This window comes from Monodelphis domestica, chromosome 3 (genome assembly GCF_027887165.1).
Source record: "Monodelphis domestica isolate mMonDom1 chromosome 3, mMonDom1.pri, whole genome shotgun sequence".
NCBI classification, from domain to species: Eukaryota; Metazoa; Chordata; class Mammalia; order Didelphimorphia; family Didelphidae; genus Monodelphis; species Monodelphis domestica.
In genome coordinates this window covers 55,644,588-55,659,857 of record NC_077229.1, presented here as the reverse complement: position 1 = coordinate 55,659,857, position 15,270 = coordinate 55,644,588, and the positions used below count along the sequence as shown (strand labels likewise).

Here is a 15,270-nt window from a genome sequence, read left to right as displayed (position 1 = left end):
GTTTAATTGTCTGGCAATCCCTGTGTTTGCTAGGGTCTGGGGGGAGACAAGAAGGCAATGAAGACTTCCTACCATTTACTTAGTATCTAACTGTTTAGTGGCAGCTCATCTCTTAAATATTCATGGACCATTTTAGACTCATTCAATTCTCCTGCCTGTTCATTCATGACAAAAATGAACTGTTTCATGGTTGGGAAATTGCATTTGCTTCAGAGTAAGAGTAAATGGGACTTTGGAGGTCAAAGTCAAGGTCTGTTGGAACCAATACTTAAATGTCTTGGCCTCTGGGAGAGTTATATTCATATTTGGTCCCTAACGTCAATGACAATCCACCCTCTGTTGACTTAATTGATGTCTTTGAGAGACAGAGTCCTATTCTGCTAGAATCAATCAATGATCACTAAGTATTTATTGTTATTAAATTCTTAGCTTCTGTGATCAAAAGACAAAGCAAAAATATTTCCTTGCCTCAAGGAGGGTCCTTTTAAAGGAGACATGTGTCTTAATAATTATGTAGATGCAGAGAAGATAAAAGGTAGCCTAGAGAGGACCAGTTGGGGAAAGGAGGAGATTAAGAAAGGTTTCCTGTAGAAGGTGATATTTGAAAGAACTCAGGGGTTCTAGAAGGCCAAATTGAGGATGGGAAGCCTTCTAAACATAGGGAAGAGTCCACAAATATAAGATGGTACCTTGTATGTGAACATGAAGGAGGGAAACATGTATGAAAACTAGAAAGAAAGGAAGGGACATGAAGAGGTTGAAATGATATATTGTGGGAAAGATATTTAATCCTCCAGGTAATGGGCAGCCACTGGAATTTAAATATGAGGGGTGATATGGCTAGTCTTGGGTATCAGCCACTTTAGTGCCTGAGTGGAAGAAGGTTTGGAATGGAGAAGAGATAAGGTAAGGAAGCTCTTTTTCAATTGTCTACATCAGGAGTTATCAAATTATGGCCCTCAGACCAAACTAGCCCACTGAATGTTTTTATATTTGAGTTCTCCGGACATACAAAAACAGGCCATGGACTGGTACTTTGCCAACCTGTGGTTTTTGTTGTTCTTTAGTCATTTCAGTCTTGTCTGCCTTTTCATGATCCTATTTTAGGGATTTCTGGGCAAAGATATTGGAATGGCTTGCCATTTCCTTCCCCAGATAATTTTATAGATAAAGAAACTGAGGCAAACTGGGTTAAGTGATTTCTCCAGGGTCACAAAGCTAATAATTGTCTAAAGCTGGATTTCAAATCATGTTTCTTTACCTCCAGACTCTATCCACTGCACCACCTTCTTATCCCCCACCTTTGGCAAGCAAAGGATTTTCAAAGAGTTGTTTGGAGACCTTAGGGATCCCCCCAAACCCTTTTGGGTGTCCATGAGGTAAGAACTATTTCCAAAAAATACTAAAACATTTTACTTCCCAATACAGTCAATATAATTTGCCCAAACAAAAGCTCTTCAGAGCTCTTCAATAATTCTTTTTTTTTTAAACCCTTACCTTCCATCTTGGAGTCAGTGCTGTGTATTGTCTCTAAGGCAGAAGAGTGGTAAGGGCTAGGCAATGGGAGTCAAGTGACTTGTCCAGGGTCACACAGCTGGGAAGTGTCTGAGGCCAGATTTGAACCTAGAACCTCCCATCCTGTAGGCCTGGTCTTCAATACTTCTTAAAAGTGTAAAGGAGTCCTGAGACCAAAAAGTTTGAGAACCACTGGTCTAGGCAAGAGGAGTTGAGGGCCTGAATGAGGGAAGTAGCTGTGTGAGAGAAGGGGACATACCTGGGAGATGTAGAGATAGAAATGACAAAATTTGGTCAATGATCGGTTATGTGGTGTGAGGAAGGCATTGAGGTTGGCAATGCTATTGCATACCTGGGTGAATAGAATAAGCATTACCGCTACCACCTCTTCCATTGCCACTACTACCACCACCAAATAATAATGCTTAAGTATATAAAATATAATATAATATAATATAATATAATATAATATAATATAATATAATATAATATAATATAATATAATATAATATAATATAATATAATATAATATAATATAATATAATTAATATAATATAATTAATATAATTAATATAATACAATTAATATAATTAATATAATTAATATAATACAATTAATATAATATAATATAATTAATATAATATAATACAATTAATATAATATAATGTAATATAATATAATGTAATATAATATAATGTAATATAATATAATATAACATAACATAACATAACATAACATAACATAACATAACATAACATAACATAACATAACATAACATAACATAACATAACATAACATAACATAACATAACATAATATAATATAATATAATATAATATAATATAATATAATATAATATAATATAATATGATATGATATAATATGATATAATATAATATGATATAATAATAAGGTTTACATAGAACTTTACTTATCTTCTCTCCCTTGTTCCTTCAGCCATCTTGGAAGGACAATGACTCCCTCAATTGCAATAGGGAATTCTGGAAGAGAAGAAAGTTTTGGGGAGCAGAAAACGAGTTCTGCTATTGGACTTGTTGAGTTTGAGATAAAAGTATAGCTAAGATTTCATAGCTAGCTTTTTCTAGGGGGAGTGATGGGCAGGGAGGCTGCATAGTCCCAGACACACCACTAGAGGTCAGTGTCTCCTAGTTACGTGAGTGGAGAAATCTTGATGCATTTGGAGGAACCTCCCTTTGTTGTCCTTTGGTCCATCCCTCATTAAAAAAGTAACAAATAAATTGCATTTGAGCCGCTCGCACCTCGATGTTCCATGGCCTGTTGAGGATCAGTTGCGAGGTGTTTCTCTTGGCTTCTGATTGCCTTTTAGTTTTCAGAGTCCCCTCCAACCCCAGACCCTCCTGTCAAGTAGCTAATGGTCTGTTAAAAATTAATAAGCATTACCGACTTCATTATTTCGTTTTGCTTTTTCTTTGCATGCATTTTGCTGCATTTGGGTTATTTCACCCTCGATCATCCTTTATGACTCCCCTGTGAGCTCCCTGAGAGCAAGGACTGTCTTTTTGCCTTTCTTTGTGTGAGGTTTTACCCAAGCCCTAGCCCATAGCCGAGGGGAGCTGACTGATTACCCTCCCAATAATAATTTTTCTTGTGTTGTGAAGTAAAACGTATAGTTGGTCGGCCTTTATTAGAGATCTGTGCCAATTATTGTGCTCAGGATACATGTTTGGAAGCAAGAGGATTTGCATTTAAAGCCCTGTGTGACCTGGGGCAAATCACTTAATTTCTCTTGATCTTCAATTCATTACTCTTTAAAAAATTAAGGTGTTAGGGGGCAGCTGGGTGGCTCAGTGGATGGAGAGCCAGGCCTAGAGATGGGAGGTCCTAGGTTCAAATCTGACCTCAGACACTTCCTAGCTGTGTGACCCTGGGCAAGTCACTTGACCCCCATTGCCTAGCCCTGACCACTCTTCTGCCTTGGAACCAATACACAGTATTGATTTCAAGATGGAAGGTAAGAGTTAAAAAAAATTAAGGTGTTAGGGATAGATATCCTCCAAATTCTCTTCTAGCTTTAAGTCAATGAACTTTGAATAATCTTTATATGATGCTCCACTATTCCATAGATACATGCTGAATACCTCCAAGTCAAAGAAAAAATTAAGCAAAACCCAACCAAGTGTCTCTAGCATAAGAGGATAATGATAACGATAGGGATAAGGATGGAGACTTATACCTGTGACGTCATTGTCAAAGAGAGTTCCTGCTGAGGAATTGCTCACATCAATGTGGACAGACACTTTCTCCATAACTTAAGAGACTTAGAGAGTTGGGGTAAGGAGAGATGAAATGACTTATCCAGTCCCTGAGAGTATGTGTCAGAGTCAAGATGGGAGCAGAGGTCTTCATGCCTCTTGAGGACACATTTGTAAACTGCTTTGTTGATCCACACAACATTGATAGGTGGGCACTATTTTTGTCTCTATTTTGTGGATAAGGAAACTGAGGCTGAAGGACTTGCCTAGGGTCACACAGTTAGGAAGTGAATGTATCAGTCAATCAATAAACATTGTAAGGATGATAAAAAAAATCTTAGCTGTTTCTTTGAATTTGGCACACTCAAGTTCTGGATGTCAGCTATTCTCTTCTTGGAAATTTTCCTTGTACCATTTTCCAAGATGAACCCTAGATATTCCCTCCTTGGCATGACCTACTGTAGCTTGCTTTTAGATACCTTATGGCCTCTTTTGTACAGTTCTTGGAGAAGGATCTTTGATTTTTTTTTTAAACCCTCACCTTCCATCTTGGAATCAATATTGTGTATTGGCTCCAAGGCAGAAGAGTAGAAAGGGCTAGGCAATGGGGGTCAAGTGACTTGCCCAGGGTCACACAGCTAGAAAGTGTCTGAGGTCCCATTTGAACCCAGGACCTCCCATCTCTAGGCCTAGCTCTCAACCCACTGAACTGTGGCCTCTTTTGTACAGTTCTTAGAGAAGGATCTTTGATTTTTTTTCTTAAACCCTTACCTTCCATCTTGGAATCAATACTGTGTATTGGCTCCAAGGCAGAAGAGTGGTAAGGGCTAGGCAGTGGGGGTCAAGTGACTTGTCCAGGGTCACACAGCTTGGAAGTGTCTGAGGCCAGATTTGAACCTTAGAACCTCCCATCTCTAGGCTTGGCTCTCAATCCACTGAGTTACCCAACTGCCCCTGATAAGGATCTTTGAATCTTGCAGACAAACTTTTGCTGATGGAGAAGCAAGAAGTAAGTCATCCACATAGTGGATCAGTAATTTGATGGTTTCTAGATCTCTTTTTAGCAATTGGCAAACGAGGGATGCAGACTCAGAATACCCTTGTGGCAGATGATTCCATAATAATAATATTTATTAAGCACCTGCTTTGTGGGAGGTGACTTTGTGACTGAGGATATTAAAAAATGGTAAAAGTCGTTCCTGCCCTCCAGGGGCTTCCAGTCTAAAGGGAGAGCAACAAGCAAGCAACTACATAAAAACAAACTATAGACAGAATAAATTTGAGATGATCAACAGAGAGAAGTTACTAAATTAAGGAGATCAGGAAAATCTTCTCGTAGATGGTGGTATTTTAGTTGGTACTTTAAGGGAGTCAAGGAAGCCAGAAGTCAGAGATAATAGAGAAGAGCCAATGAAAATGCCCAGAACGGAGGGATGGAGTATCTCGTTTGAGAAACAAGAAAACCAGGACCACTAAATTGCACACTGTTGGTGGGTTGTAAGGAGTAAGAAGAATGGAAATGTAGAAAGGTCATCACGCATAGCACCTCTGCCTCTCTACCAAGAGGAAGGGGAGGCACATTTCCTTTTATTTTCTCTTGGGACCAAGGTTAATCAATGCAATAAATATGAATGCTACGATGTCTCAATACTGTTATCTCTGTCGGGATTGTCATGAAAAAACACTCTGAAGAGTCTAAAGCATGGCACCGACATGCAATGTTGTGATGATCATCTAGTTTGTTGTTTCTTATGGCACAACAACATTCCATGACAACTGTGTACCATGTCTTGTTCATCCATTTCTCAGTTGATGGACGACCCTTCAGTTTCCAGTTCTTTGCCACGACAGAGCTGCTATCAACATTTTTGTACAAGTAGATCCTCTCACCCTATCTTTGATCTCTTTGGGATAGAGACTTGGTAGTGTTCTTGCTGAGTCAAAGGGTGTGAATAATCTTATGGCCCTATGAATATGGCGCCACATTTCCAGAATGGGTGCTATAACAAAATCTCACATTTGCATAGTGCTATAGGCTCTTAAAAAGTTTTTATCCTCATACTGACCCTGTAGGGTATATAGGAGGAGTGTTATCAAAGTGAGATAAAGCGTGAGGGGCTGGATTTAGAGCCAAAAGACCTGAGTTCAAGTCATAGCTAGGCCATTTTATTAGATGTAGAACCTTGGGTACCATGGCTTAATTTCTTCTTGTGTAAAATGAACTTGTTGGACACGATGACTAAAGTTCTTTACAATTCTGAGTCTATATGCAGTGGGGAAAGCATTGGTTTTGGAATTAGAGGGTCTGGATTCAAATTCAGTCTTTGCCTCATCTCCTAAGTGACTTGAGGGGAGTTACTTATTCTCCTGGGTTTTAATAACTTCTTTTTTTTAAAACCCTTATTTTCTGTCACAAAAGGGCAATGGCTAGACAATTGGGATTAAGTGATTTACCCAGGTTCACACAGCTAGGAAATGTCTGAGGCCAAATTTAAACTCAGGTCCTCCTGGCTCCAAGTCTGGTGCTCTATCCATTGGGTCACCTGGATGCCCAGGCTTCCATAACTTCTTGTAAGACTCAGCTCAAATCCCACTTTCTTCAAGAGGCCTTTACCAATAGCTAAAGCTAACATCTCTCTGAGATCACCTCTCATTTCCATTGTATATATCTTATATCCATATATTTCTTTACGTGCTATCTTCCCCATTAGATAATAAGTAGTGGATAGAGTACCAAGCTGGAGTCAAGAAGACTCATCTTCCTGTGTTCAAATTTGGCCTCAGATACTGACTAGCTGTGTGACCCTGGGCAAGTCACTTCACCCTGTTTGCCTCAGTTTCCTCATCTGTAAAATGAGCTGGAGAAGGAAATGACAAACCACTCTAGTATCTCTACCAAGAAAACCTCAAATGGGGTCATAGTCAGACATGACTGAAAAATGACTGAACTACAACAACTTGAGATTGTAAGAGCAAAATGAATGTCCAATAACTCCAAGTATTATATTTTATAAGATTTATGAATAATCACTTGAAGTAGAAGAAAAAAGAAATAGAAGTTAAAAGCTTAATTTTCTAAGTAAAGTAAGACCACATGAGTAAACTGTCCCTGGGTAGAGAAATTCTAATGACACAAGATCAAATTCTATTTCTGCATTTCTCTGTGCTCCTCCCAGAGCTTACTTATCACAGTGCTGGGCATATGATTAAACCCTTTAAAAAAATCTTACCTATCATCTTAGAAGCTATATTAATTACATTATCATATGCATTATATATTACATGTAAGTATATAATATAATGTTAATAGATTATAAATCTACATTAAGTAAAGATTCTAAGACGAGTGACAAAGGCCTAGGCAATGGGGAGGGATAACATATCTGAGGTCAGATTTGAACCCAGGATCTCTCATCTCCAGGCCTGGGGCTCTATGTACTATATCGCCTAACTGCCCCATAATAAAGTCTTTCCCTCCTCCTAAAATATTTATCTTCCATCTTAGAATCAAAACTGTTTATTGGTTCTAAGGCAGAAGAGTGGTAAGGGCTAGGTCATGGGGGTTGAGTGACTTGCCCAGGGTCACACAACTTGGAAGTGTCTGAGGTCAAATTTGAACCCAGAACCTCCCATCTCTAGACTTTGCTCTCAATCTACTGAGCCACCCAACTACCCCACCCCCAACAATAAACTCTTTTTTTCCACTTCTTTTTTTAAGTTTATTTATTTAATTCATTTAGAACATTTTCTCATGGTTACATGAATCATGTTCTTTTCCTCCCCTCATTCCACTCCCCCTCCCATAGCCAACGAGCAACTCCAGTGGGTTTTACATATGTCATCGATCAAGACCTATTTCCATAAATAATAAACTCTTTTTTTTTAAAGCATACCATGAGTTTTTTTATTGAGTGTCATAAATAATAAACTCTTAATAAATGCTTGTTGACTGACTTGCAGAGCTCCTAGGAGGTAGGGAATGACTATCTTTATTTTATAAATGAGGAAACTGAAGTCCACGGTCACACAGTAAATAATCTGAGGCAGGATGTGAACCTGGGTCTTCCTGATTGTATCATCTGCTATGTCAGAGGCATCAAACCTTCAGCCACTCCTGAGGCAGCCTGAACCAGATTAAAATGTAATTCAGAAATATTTAACAAAATAAAAATACAATAAGATGTAGACTCCATTACATTTTAAAACTGTCAATAGGCAGCCCATAGGGCTCTTTATGGATGGATTTGTGGCCCCTATTGTCCTAGAATGTCGAAACTCTAATGTACTCAAGAGACCATTCACTTAATTCAATTATTTTACAAATGAAGCAATGGAGATCCAGAGAGAGGAATGATCATAAGACAAACCAGTGGTAGAGTTAGAAATTGAGCCCATTTCTCAGAATTCTCAGTTTAGGGTCCTTTCCACTGGACCATTGCCTAAAAAGATACACGGTGTTAGTAGGCTGTGTTTTGATTTGTCTTCAAGATTTAGGAATAGGGAGCACTGTGTGCTTCCCACCCCGATTGCCACCTCTTCTCCACCCCTTTCCCATCCAGTCTACATCTCTAGTGACCTGTGACTGTGAAGGGCGCCATGTTTCTGAAACTGGTCCAACCACTCTCTGGCTTGAGCAGTCTTTGGTGGGAGAAATGCCATGTGCAGTGTTAGGTAATAACAAATTATAGTTATCAAGGGTGCTGTAAGTATACCTGGGGCTTTACAAAGCGTAGAAAGTCTTGAGGAGGCAGCCTTTAACAATCAGAGAATCTAATGCAGGTGGGTACAAAACAAAGCTCAGTGGTGGAAATGTCTGAAGAAATGGTGGGGTAGCTGATGGGGAGATAAGCAGAAAGGCTTTGCCAAAGAGGGCTGCACTGATCTAATATCCTCCGAGTGATGAGGAAGAAGAAAGATGGAAGCAGAGAGTGTAGCATAATCTCTTGAGGAAGGTTCTCATCCTCTCTGGGCTACAGAAGGTTGAAATGCAAGGTTCTCAGACTCATCCTCCTGAATTCAAATCTGTCTTTCAACATTTAGTAGTTGTGTGACTCTGGGCAAGTCACTTAACTGTGTTAGCCTCAGTTTCTTCATCTATAAAATGGGCTGAAGGAGTAAATAGCAAATCACTCCATAGTTTTTTCCAAGACAAGCCCAAATGAGGTCAAGAAGAGTTGGACATAACTGAACAAACAACAAAACTTGTATTACCCCAGCCAAGTCATTTGAACATTCAGTGCCCCAGGAAAGTGAGGTTCATTTCAGGGGAGCTGTGAATTTGGATGGTAAAAATCTCATCTTTATTCATTAAATTTTTGCTTTCTTTGTAGTTGTATGCATTTGTGCTTGTTTTTTCATTTAAGTACATCATCCTAGTGGTTCATAGACTCCACCAGACCACCAAAGGGTTCATGACCCTCAAAAGGTGAAGAATTCCAGCTCTGAGATTATATATAAGTAACAGAGAAGGGATTCCCTCATGGATGAGGTTCCTAAAGCATTAAAGTCACAGGTCCAGGCCTTACATCTATTCCTATGTTCCAGGCAGAGGCTCCACTGGGGTGATGAACTTGATTAAAGTTTTTTTTAATAACTATTTCAGTATAATTGACTTCCTTTATAATTCTCTGTGTTTTATGCATTTGGAAACATTCTGACAAGGTGTCTTTGGCTTCATCTGATCACCCAAAGTATCCATGACAAAAGAAAAGAACCTCCAATCCAGTTGAAGCCCCTCATTTAGGAGATGAAAAGACTGAGTCTCAGAGAGCACATAAGGCTTCTGAAGTATATTCAGTATGCTTTCCTATAGACTACCATGTCTTAAAAAACCCCTGAGACTCTTACCTTCTACCTTTAAAATGATACTACTGGTTTCACTGCAGAAGAGCAGCAAGGGCTAGGTAATTAGGGTTAAGTAATTTGCCCAGGGTCACATAGCTAGGACGTGTCTGAGGTCAAATTTGAACCCAGAACCACAGAACCCTGTGAAAGAGAATTTAAACTCTGTCTATTTTAAGTTAATCATCCCACAGTATTAGGCAAATTGAGAGACTGTGATTGATTTCTGAGAAGTGACAAGGAGAGCTGATGGGCGGAGAAAACTATGTATAAGTGGGAGACCCCTGAGGGTTGTTTTTTGGGGGGTCCTTTGCTTTGTGAGCATGAGTTCTGGTGAGATTCTTTGTGGTCTTTTGACTCCTTGGCGAATTGAACTCTAGGATGGCTCAGAGTCTTTTGTAGCTTCAGATTTTGGCTTCCTGATTTGGACTTTGGATTCTGGTGAAGATTCAGCTTTCTATGTTGGAGACTCAGGTTGATGAGGGATGCTTACTTGGGTGAGACTCTTGCCTCCTTGGCATGAGAGACTGCTCTTTGCAGCTCAGCCTCTTTGGTGTCGGTTTTTGGCTGTCGAAACACCTGGCTGGAGACACTATCATGGGCTAGTGAGATTCACATTCAGATTTGCATACTTGGACCTGGACTTAGGGTATTTTTAGCCAGGCAATATTTTCTACCTCTTTCCTACATTTCCCTCTCTTACTATCACTATTTTGCTGTAATAAAGTTACTAAAGCTACTAACAGTCTCATGACTTAATATTTAATTATTATAAATGGCGACCACAACAATTTTTAAAATTCTTATATTTGTCAAACCCATTTTAATGATTACAACCCCCTGTCTCCAGGTCTAGTTCTCTATCCCCTGAACCACCTAGCTGCTCCCCTAGTCATATCTTCTTTATTAATTTTTATGTAAGACCTATGATTTCATTTCTATAGGGACATTCCTTTTTTTTTGTCCATTGAGGTTGACACTTGTTCTTCAAAGTCTGAAAGAATTGCCTGGAGCAGGTAAGTGATCTACCCAAGGTTACTTGGCCAGGATGTGTCAAAGGCAGGACCTGAACCCAGGGCTCCATAACTCCAAGACTGGCTCTCCATAGACAACATCTGACTACATCTCCATGTTGCCTTTTTTTTTTAATAAACCCTTACCTTCCATCTTGGAGTCAATGCTGTGTATTGGCTCCAAGGCAGAAGAGTGATAAGGGCTAGGCAATGGGGGTCAAGTGACTTGCCCAGGGTCACACAGCTGGGAAGTGACTGAAGCCAGATTTGAACCTAGGACCTCCCATTTCTGGGCCTGGCTCTCAATCCACTGAGCTAGCCAGCTGCCCCCTGTTGCCTTCTTTTAAGCAGAATTCTGCTTGCTTGTATTTTTCATTCTTAAATGTGTCAGCTGAGGCCAAGTGGCATAATAATCAGATGTCTTGGCCCCATGATGAACCTTCATATATCTAAAATGTTATTGTTTATTAAATTTAATTGTGCACAACTCTTTGTGATCCCTTTTGGGGTTTTATTGGCAGAGATACTGGAATAGTTTGTCATTTCTTTCTCCAGCTCATTTTATAGATGAGGAAACTGAGGCAAATAGGCTGAGGGGACTTGCCTGGGGTCACACAGCTAGTTTGCCATTTCTATCTCCAGTTTATTTGACAGATGAGGCAACTGAGGCAAGCAGAGTTAAGTGACTTGCTCAGGGTCACACAGCTGGTTTGCCATTTCTTTCTCCAGCTCATTTTACAGATGAGACAACTGAGACAAATAGGGTTTAGTGACTTGCCCAGTACCACATGACTAGTAAGTGTCTGAAGACGGATTTGAACTCAGACTATCCTGATTACATTGTGCTACTTAGGTGCCCCTATCTAAAACTGGTGATCTTTTCTATCATCCAGTTTTTCTTCTCCAGGCTGATTATCCCTGAAAGACAAAGTAAATGTAAGAGTTATCCAGATTCTGTCACCAGCTGGTTCTTAGGTTCAACAGGTCAATCAGCCACAGGGAGAAAACAAAGCTAACCAGAATATACAGTGATTGAACCTGAGACAGTCCTTGTGAGCATCATGCATAACCAGCTGAGAGGCACCAAAGTAAGACTGTAACATTGGGTGTTTCCATTTAGGAGTGTGTAACAGGGCCCTTCTTGGGGGTATGGACAAGGAGAGTGAAAAGAGTTCCTAGGATCATCAAACTAGGATCAAAAAGGCTATTAGAGGCCAACTAGCTCAAATTCCTCATTTTTCAGTGGAGGAAGCTGAAGCCCGGAGATTTTAAGTAAGTTGCCTGATGTCAGCAAAAGGTGGCACCATAATGCACTGAGTTATGGACCCAGAGTCAGGAATGACTTGTCTTCCTGAGTTCAAATATGACTTAAGACACTTATTTCTTATTGTGTGAGCCTGGACAAGCCACTTAATTCTCCCTCAGTTTCCTCAGCTGTAAAACAAATTGGAGAAGGAAATAGCAAACCATTTCAATATCTTTGCCAAGAAAACCCCAAATAAGGGGGCAGCTGGGTAGCTCAGTAGATTGAGAGCCAGACCTAGAGACGAGAGGTCCTAGGTTCAAATCTGGCCTCAGACACTTCCCAACTGTGTGACCCTGGGCAAGTCACTTGACCCCCATTGCCTAGCCCTTACCACTCTTCTGCCTTGGAGCCAATACACAGTATTGACTCCAAGATGGAAGGTAAGGGTTAAAAAAAAAAAGAAAACCCCAAATAGGGTGATGAAAGTCAGCCTGAACAAAAATGGTACCCAACACTCGACTGTGGCTCCAAGAAACTGCAGCATGGACAGCAGCCACATCTCAGTAAACCATCACAATAAGAGGGCTAAACCAGGTAGAGGGTAACCAACTAGACTTAAACTCACCAACAAGTTAGACGGATGTCTACCTCAAGAATGTGAAGACTTCTCCCAGTGGACTGGGTGAAGGAAAACAATTTGTTCTAATGGTCATGAAGTTGGCTGATGTGACTGATTTGGGAGCTGTGAAGTACTCAGAGATTGGTCAAACGTCAAAGAAGTCAAGGTCATCCTCTGCATCCTGAGCCATCACTATTCCTCTTGACTTTTTTTCCTTCCACTGGACTTCTATGGCTCTGGAAGATATCCTCAGACACTTATTAGTCATGTGATCCTGGAAGAGAGAGTGGTGTCGATTGTGCAACTCTGCCTCAATTAAATCCATTTCACACTAGAATTAAAGTATTACCTTGTAATATTAATGATCCTCTTCAAAAATGAAGGACAAACAACAATAACAACAATACAGGGAATAATAGATGAATAATATCCTTTTTATTATTCTTGTCATCTTCCTTGGGTTATCTTGCATCTTATCCATGTTCCTTCTAAAATGTGGCTTCTGGAACTGATTACAGTACTCCAAATGTGATCTGACAAGGGCATAGCACAGCAGGGTGATCACTTTCCAGGTGCATTTAATGTAGCCCAAGATCATTTTAGATTTGGGCTCCATTATTGTTAGGTGTTACTGAGTTTGTGTTTTATTAAAAATCCCCAAGTCTTTTTTTGTTTAAACTTTTGCCTATCCATTTAAATGATCATGAGATATTTGTAAAGTATTTAGCACAATGCCTGTCTGGTACATAGTAGGCACTTAAATGCCTAAAGATTTCCTGATTTTAAACTCATCTAAGAATTGACATTTATTACTATCAGATTTAATCTTCTTAGATTTGGTCCATCATTTTAGTCTGCTGGAATCTTTTCTTTTGGATTCTGGCTATGTTAACTAGCTTGTCCCTCCCAGATTTGTGTCATCTGGAAAGCTGATAAGCAAAGTCATCCATCTATGCTTTTATCCCATAAATAAACTGAGTAGAAGAGGTTCAAGGACAGATCAAAGTGGTCAGTTCTCTAAAAGATCTGCCTCCAAGTTTACATTGATTCATTAATCATTCTCCTTTCAATCATTCTTCAAGCTATCCAAAAGCACCATCATCCAGTCTTTATGGCTGCATCTTGCCCATGAGGGAGTCATGATAAACATTATGGATTATGCTTCAGTGAAATAGAAGTGATTCTAGTATATATAGCATCCCTCTAATCTATTAATCTAGTATCCTGATTAGAAAAGGAGATGAAGTTGGTCCACCCCTTAAAATCACTTTGTATTTATTTTGTATATATGTGGTACCTACTCATACTGTGTATACATTTTCCCTCTTGTAGACACTGTTGCATTTTTGTCTTCACATGTAGTATAGCATCTGACACATAGTGGCTATGAACCTATGCTGGCTCTTAGTGATCACTATATCCTTTTCCACATGTTCACAAACTATCTCCTTAAAGTATTATATAAACGTGAATCATCATTACCATCATCACTTTCTTTTTCCTTATCATCATCATCATCCATACCATCTAATAGTTTGAACAGAAATGGTAGCACTTTGAGTATTGAAGGAGTAGCTTATGCAAAGGGTCCATTGCCCCTCTTAGTAGCCCACCCCCTCATCTGTCTGGCTTTCTTCCTAAGGACTCTATAGGGGCTATTATTCAATCATTAAGTAATTGAAAGTCCACAAGATGCCAAGGACTATTTAAGGTACTCAGAATAATAGCAAGAATTAGCGTCAGCTATTCCCTGGACCATTACATCTTCTCCAATCACCGGGTGGGTTTCTGAGTCTAGAATTTGTCTCCCAGAGCACCGGTACTCTTGGAATGGACCTGAGGCAGGAGGAAGCAACTGTATGAGAAATCTTAAGGCTAAGAAAATCATCCTTGGTCTTCCTTGGTCTGTAAAATAGGAATGATAAAAATAGCACTTGTCTCATAAAGTTGACATGAGAAATTAAAGAGAATATTTAAAAGCTTAAAGAGCCACATAAGGGTTAGTTATTCTTGTTATTTCTGTTGTTGTTATTTCTGCATTGGGAGACATGTCAGGATTCCCTTCCTTTTTCTTTGTAGTTCTGACCTGGCATGAATCCTCTGCAAGGTTACTGAATTTGGATTCATTCAAGCAAGTATTTACTAAGTCCATTCTGCTTTGTTTTTGCAGTTGAGGATACAAAGGTGAAAGAGGAAATGGTCTCTTCCTTTTAGGACCTTAAAATCTAGCAAAGGAGATCAATCAATCAACTAACATTTATTATTCACCACTTTGTGCCAGGCACTGTTCTAGGTGCTGGAGATATGAAGACCAAAATAAAATAGTCGCTGTCATTAAAAAGCTTACATTTTCTTAAGGGAGAAAGTATATAAGTAAATAAAGCATTGAAATACATAACAAAACTATCATATATACAAAATAAGTGCAAAGTGTTTTCAAGGCATTAATTAACTTCCTTGTTGGTGGGGCATGGTGAAAAAAAGGATCAATGTAGGCGATGACATATAATTTGATAGAAATTAGGGATTCTAAGAGATTGGCAGTGAAGAGAAAGAGTATTTCAGGCATTGGGGACAACCTGTGCAAAGGCATGGAGATAGGCTATGAACCCAAATAATGTTAATACAGATTATAATATAACTGAAAAGGAGATCATTGGATTACAGATCAAGAGTTGGAAGAGGCAGATGTGCTAGTCAAACCCTCTAATTTCACAGATATAGAGATCGAGGCCCAGGGAGATTAAATTATTTGCCCAAAGTCATGTGGTTTTAAGATGATAGACATAGAGCTGGAAAGGGC

The 15,270-nt window shown here is 39.4% G+C and overlaps 1 protein-coding gene across 1 annotated transcript in view; it reads left to right on the top strand.

The window, feature by feature from the left end:
* Window positions 1–15,270, top strand: part of RIMBP2 (RIMS binding protein 2) — a 576,724-nt gene that overhangs the window by 39,005 nt on the left and 522,449 nt on the right. The gene's annotated exons all lie outside the window — the stretch shown is intronic.